The following is a 6,057-nucleotide window of genomic DNA, read 5'->3' on the forward strand; positions in this document are numbered from 1 at the left end:
TCTCAGGCTGTAACGGAGGACACAATGGCGAAAGGGGAGGTGGTAGGGGGTGGTAGGGAGAATCCGCTCCCTCTCCACATAACGCAGCTCAGAACGAGCCACTTCGCGAACAGGTGGGATGCTGGAGATAGCTTCGTCGCTCCCCACCGTACCACGGACGGGAGGTATCGTGACACCGCAAGGAACAGGGGGGACAATCGATGCGGACGAGGTTGGCGCAGAACGCACAGCCAAATCCTCACCATCACCATCTTGACTGCGGCGTCACTTGTTTGTCACCGTTACAGTTTCTGTCCTGGGGGCAATAGGATTCTGAACCTGTCGCGGAGGCAAAGGCGGAAATTCATTTACACGAATATCAGAACTGACCTTTTGTTCGTTTTGCTCTGAAGCAGAAGTAGGTCCGACGCCAGAAGGACCAAGAGCCGGCCATTGAGGCCGAGCGGTTCTTGGCGCTTCAGTCTGGAACCGAGCAACCGCTACGGTCGCAGGTTCGAATCCTGCCTCAGGCATGGATGTGTGTGATGTCCTTAGGTTAGTTAGGTTTACGTAGTTCTAAATTCTAGGGGCCTTATGACACCAGAAGTTAAGTCCCATAGTGCTCAGAGCCATCTGAACCATTTTTTTGAAGGACCAAGATCAGTAACCGTCAATTTGCGACGCTGCATTAATGACGGCTTTAATGCAAAAATTAGACCGAACGTGTCCACTTCCATTACAGAGGAAGAAAGTTCCCTCCTGACCAGTATACATGAAACGAACGCGATAACCACACTCTTGTAAATGTGATGGAATATTGCGTTTGATATGCATTTCCACAGAACGAATTCCACTATAACACTGTGTTGAGAAGACCAATGTTCACGACGGACGTTTTTCGTGTTACCACAATGATTCAACATGTCCTATAGAACGTTGTCGTCAACTTCTGGCTGGAGATTGAACACTCGAAAATTAGTACAGCCAATTTCAGCATCTGCGAGTGACACCACACTAACGATATTATCGCGATGCTTGAACGGCACTTGAGAACCATGTTGCGGCAGTAATCTTTCAACGTGAAGGGGATCCATAAATTTCACGTAAAACACGTACTCGTCTGCGTCAAAATAAGCAGTGTGGACCCGATCAGAGTTCACATGACTTGTGTCGGCAGGCCAGTCGTGGATTTCTAGAGACCCGGGCTACACGTGTCGCGTTGTTTTATCGAAAGTAAAGCTCACAGTGCCTCTTCGTCGAATACACGTCGAAACCATGGTAGCCATAGCGGAGCGGCCGACGCCGCTGCAAGTAGACGAACACTAAACAGACAGTAAAGTGGAGCGGAGGCGCTACGACTCTCTCGGCAGACAGAACAACACTAACGAGGAAAACTTCACACAAGCGACGCTGCAGCAAGTGAAATAAACAAGAACCTTCCCGCTCGGCGCTCGGAGCGGAACTACACGCCTACAGAGGTGATTGGTTTGATAAAATTCTGAGAGAGGACGTCTTGTTAAACGACCATAACAAGTAAACGGGAGATAACTAGTGCTGATTTGGAGATTTACGGCAACCATTTTCCCACGCGACATTCGCGAACAGAACAAGCAAGGAGATCAGTTACACCAGTTGAGTGCTGTAGCAACAGTAACTTACTGTGCCTTTGGTAATAGCTGCATCTGAAACGGAATAACTGATGTGGTGACAGTCCAAAATGGTAACCATTAGGTTATTGTAACAGTGGAACTGGGCGTGGGCCATTAGTGGTACCAGACCTGCCGAGTATACAATGGTACATGTGAATACTGTGTACTGTGAGTTCCGTGTATAAATCTACAACGGGAAACAATACTATTTTAATTAGTTCGTAGCAATTTTAAAACTGAAAGTCTTTTTTATGGCTTCTTGACTTGTCAGAAAGGGCAAGGGGAGGGGAAATGGAATACTTCACTTTACTCGTTTCTATACGCGTGATGGCAATTTCTGTTCTGTTTGTTATCACCGGCCGCGGTGGCCGTGCGGTTCTAAGCGCTCCAGTCCGGAGCCGCACTGCTGCTACGGTCGCAGGTTCGAATCCTGCCTCGGGCATGGGTGTGTGTGATAACCTTAGGTTAGTTAGGTTTAAGTAGTTCTAAGTTCTAGGGGACTGATGACCACAGCAGTTGAGTCCCATAGTGCTCAGAGCCATTTGAGCCATTTTTTCTGTTTGTTATCTACCAAAAGTAATTCTCACGTCGTACGAGAAAGCAAGACTAGTTTAGAAACGCCGCGTCAAGTCTCTGTCTCTCTGGCTTTTGTTTGCATTTCCCGACCGACTGTAGTACATGTTCGATGACTATGTCAGCACTGTGCCGTGTAAAGTGTGTGTGACAGACGGATGCAGATCCTGTTAATGAAGAATCGAGCACTGATTACAATAATTTCCCGTCCAGAGATAAAGGATGCGTAAGGAGCGGACATGTTCGCCGTGGATATGCTGCATCCCAGGTATGAAGCAAGCAAGATTAACGTGCCGCATCCTTTCGATGATGAGGTCATGGAGCACAATCTTAAACTGATAAAATCTTAACATCGTACTCCGCAACTTTCATAACAAAAATTTCTTGAAAATAACGATCACACGCCGCTGATTTTTAAAATTTTTTATTATTTTTCAACTAGTTTCAGTCTCGTGATCATCATCTGGCAGAAATTAATTTTTTTCGTGGTGAATACCACATGTCCACAATTTTACGATGTAATCTAGGACTGTTAATCACTGTGCTTGTATGTTGCCCTGTCGTATGGCAAAAAGATTGGCCAAGGGTAAGGAAGGAAATCGACCGTAAGCCGTTTCAGCAGGTCCGTTCCCACACATTTTCATCGTTTGATTTGGACAATAAAAAAAAAGGAACATTAAAATCTGGATGGTCAAATGGGGATCAGTACCTCGGCCTTCCGCAACGAAACCATCGTCTTAACCAGAACTGAAAGAGTGACGAAAAATTGTAGATTCTTTATCCGATGCAAAGAATTCAGTAGGACAGTTGTTTTCCTGCTCCTTAGATCAGATGACTGAAGTTTCTATTTATGAGAAGCTGTAATTCAATATTTCACTCACCACATCTCAGTTATGTGAGTGGTTTTCAGAGTGTTGCTTGTACAACTTTTAGCGTTATGTTTCCGATTTTGCCTCAAACGTGCAGCAAACTAACGACGTGTCATTCGCAGCCACAACTGCCAAGAAAGGAATCCTAGATTTCAAAACGGAGAAGGTGGCAGCTGAAAACATGTATGCAGCTAATGCACGTCAAGTCTGAATACGTCATCGCGCGTGTTTCCATCTGAGACACTCGCTTTTGTTATACAGAACGCATTCAGCGGACGAAGCGAATAATATTAGCCACTTTCTGCGTGTTTGTTGTGGGTCGCGCTCAGAGCTTAATTTCAGAGTTCCATTCCGCCGATGTAGCGTCTGCCGTTGAACCAGAAAATATACCATGTCACCAGCAGAGTTTTAATTTAATTAAAACTTCTTACCGACTGAAATGATTTTAATTGAAGGAAGTAACAGCATGAACATTTTCTTTGTTGTGCAATACACAGACAACGTGAAATCATGGTGAACCACTTCCCATTTGCCGGCCGAAGTGACCGTGCGGGTCTAGGTGCTGCAGTCTAGAACCACGAGACCGCTACGGTCGCAGGTTCGAATCCTGCCTCGGGCATGGATGTGTGTTATGTCCTTAGGTTAGTTAGGTTTAACTAGTTCTAAGTTCTAGGGGACTAATGACCTCAGAAGTTGAGTCCCATAGTGCTCAGAACCATTTGAACCACTTTTTTCTTCCGATTTGCTTCGATAAAACGAAAACCGTTGCCATGTACGCTTCCAGAATGTAACTGTACTGCGTATCTTTCCGTTTTCAGCAGGTATGTGGCGTATACTACCTGTTATATTTTACTGTAGAAGAACTAAATTTATGTGTCGCATACTAACGTTTCTGGATAATTGTATCGTAAATTTGCAAATAATTATTTAGTCTCGACGTGAGTAATGGTTAAATGTTTCAGATAATTCATGCACCACACTAGAAATATAACTTCCCTTTGGGGGACGGAGAGGCGGGGGGTGTGGTGGGGAGGAAATGGAAAAGAGTGTAATAGATGGTACGAGTACCGTATTGCCATCTTCACGGGTTTTATGTTATTTACGCCTGTTGAAAGACACTTGACAATAGCACAACACGCGACGTAATTGGCTTCAGAATCATAACTAATCCAAAGAACACTATGCGCTTCCTAATGAGACGGCCTACAATAGGTAGAAAAAAAAAGGTTCAAATGGCTCTGAGCACTATGGGACTTAACATCTATGGGCATCAGTCCCCCAGACCCTAGAACTACTTAAACCTAACCAACCTAAGGACACCACACAACACCCGGTCATCACGAGGCAGAGAAAATCCCTGACCCCGCCGGGAATCGAACCCGGGAACCCGGGCATGGGAAGCGAGACAATAGGTAGATTCACTAGGACTAACAGTGCACTGTTTATAGCTTCGAACAGGGACTCGTCCGCCTATACCTGACCTTCTGAAGTGCCTTGGCATTGTCAGGTGCAGCTAGAATTAGGGCTGTCCGACTTTTGATACGTGGGTTTCAAGCCGAGTGTTGGTGCTTGAAATATTACTCTTGAGAAATGTAGAAACTTTATTTATCAGAATAAACACACTCAGATGCGTAACAACTGACAGGAATGAACAGATTAGGAAACGTAATATGTTAAATTAGAATCGTCCCTGGATATTAAGCATTAGATAACTGGCAAACTCTGTAACTATGTACACATTACACTGCAAGGATTATAACCTGCACTGTTGGTACTGCGTACAGTATCGCTGGCTGGCGCGTAATTAAATCTGACAGCCTCGTCAACAACACACGTAGCAGACGACGGCGATCTGACGCTACACCAGCCCCCTGGGTGGGAGTGGAGCGTTGTCGAGAAAACGTGCGGAAAGAGCATGCGACGTCCGGATCGAGTCGTGCGCACCGGTTGCGATTCTGCGTCGGGCGGTTGTTCTGCCTGTGGTTGTGGTGCTGGTACAGGGAGATGAGGTTGTCTACGTGGTGTTTCAGTTGGTAGAGCATCCTCGATAATGTATGCAGGCTTGACGCTTGTGACTGCCATTCACTGCACTTCATAAGAGCAACTGTCCAAACTGTGATACGTATAACTGGGTGGCGTGCCATGTCTGGAATCTTCATGAAGACGAATGTTAGCAATGTGGTCCCTTAGACGATAGCCGGCCGGAGTAGCCGAGCGGTTCTAGGCACTACAGTCTGGAACCGAACGACCGATACGGTCGCAGGTTCGAATCCTGCCTCAGCCATGGATGTGTGTGATGTCCTTACGTTAGTTAGGTTTAAGTAGTTCTAAGTTCTAGAGGACTGATGACCTCAGATGTTAAGTCCCATAGTGCTCCGAGCCATTTGAACCATTTGTACCTTAAACGATATATGAGATCTGGTTGGTCTTGAGTGGATGACTGTAGAGAATTAGCATCAATAAATTCTCCTGGTAGACGTGATGCTTCATCATGAACAAGTTCCTCCACGCGAAATCTGTGAATGGCCTGTACATGTTCCTCAGACTCGTAGAACTTCGCGAGCTGGGCGAATAAGTCGAACTGTTGGCCTCAGGCGGTAGTACTGTGCAGTGAGCAACTAAACGTAGATAACAACGCCGACACCGAAGCGGAGGCTAATGTTTCTGCGGAAATATTGTTTACCGGCACCGCTTCGGCCAGCGAGTGAAATTTTTTGGAAATTTGTCGTAAGGTGCTGTGGGACCAAACTGCTCAGGTCACCAGTCCTTAGGCTTACGCACTAATTAAACGAACTTAAACTGACTTACGCTAAGGACAACACACATACCCACGCCCGAGGGAGGACTCAAACCTCCGACGGGGGAGCCGCCCGAACCGGGACAAGGCGAGAGTAAAACGATCGATCATAGTAAGCAAGTATCGTTGGCCTTACGATACAGGTAATGGTCCTTCGACGTCGATATGCCCAAACTGTGATACACATAAC

This window comes from Schistocerca piceifrons, chromosome 5 (assembly GCF_021461385.2).
Source record: "Schistocerca piceifrons isolate TAMUIC-IGC-003096 chromosome 5, iqSchPice1.1, whole genome shotgun sequence".
NCBI lineage: Eukaryota > Metazoa > Arthropoda > Insecta > Orthoptera > Acrididae > Schistocerca > Schistocerca piceifrons.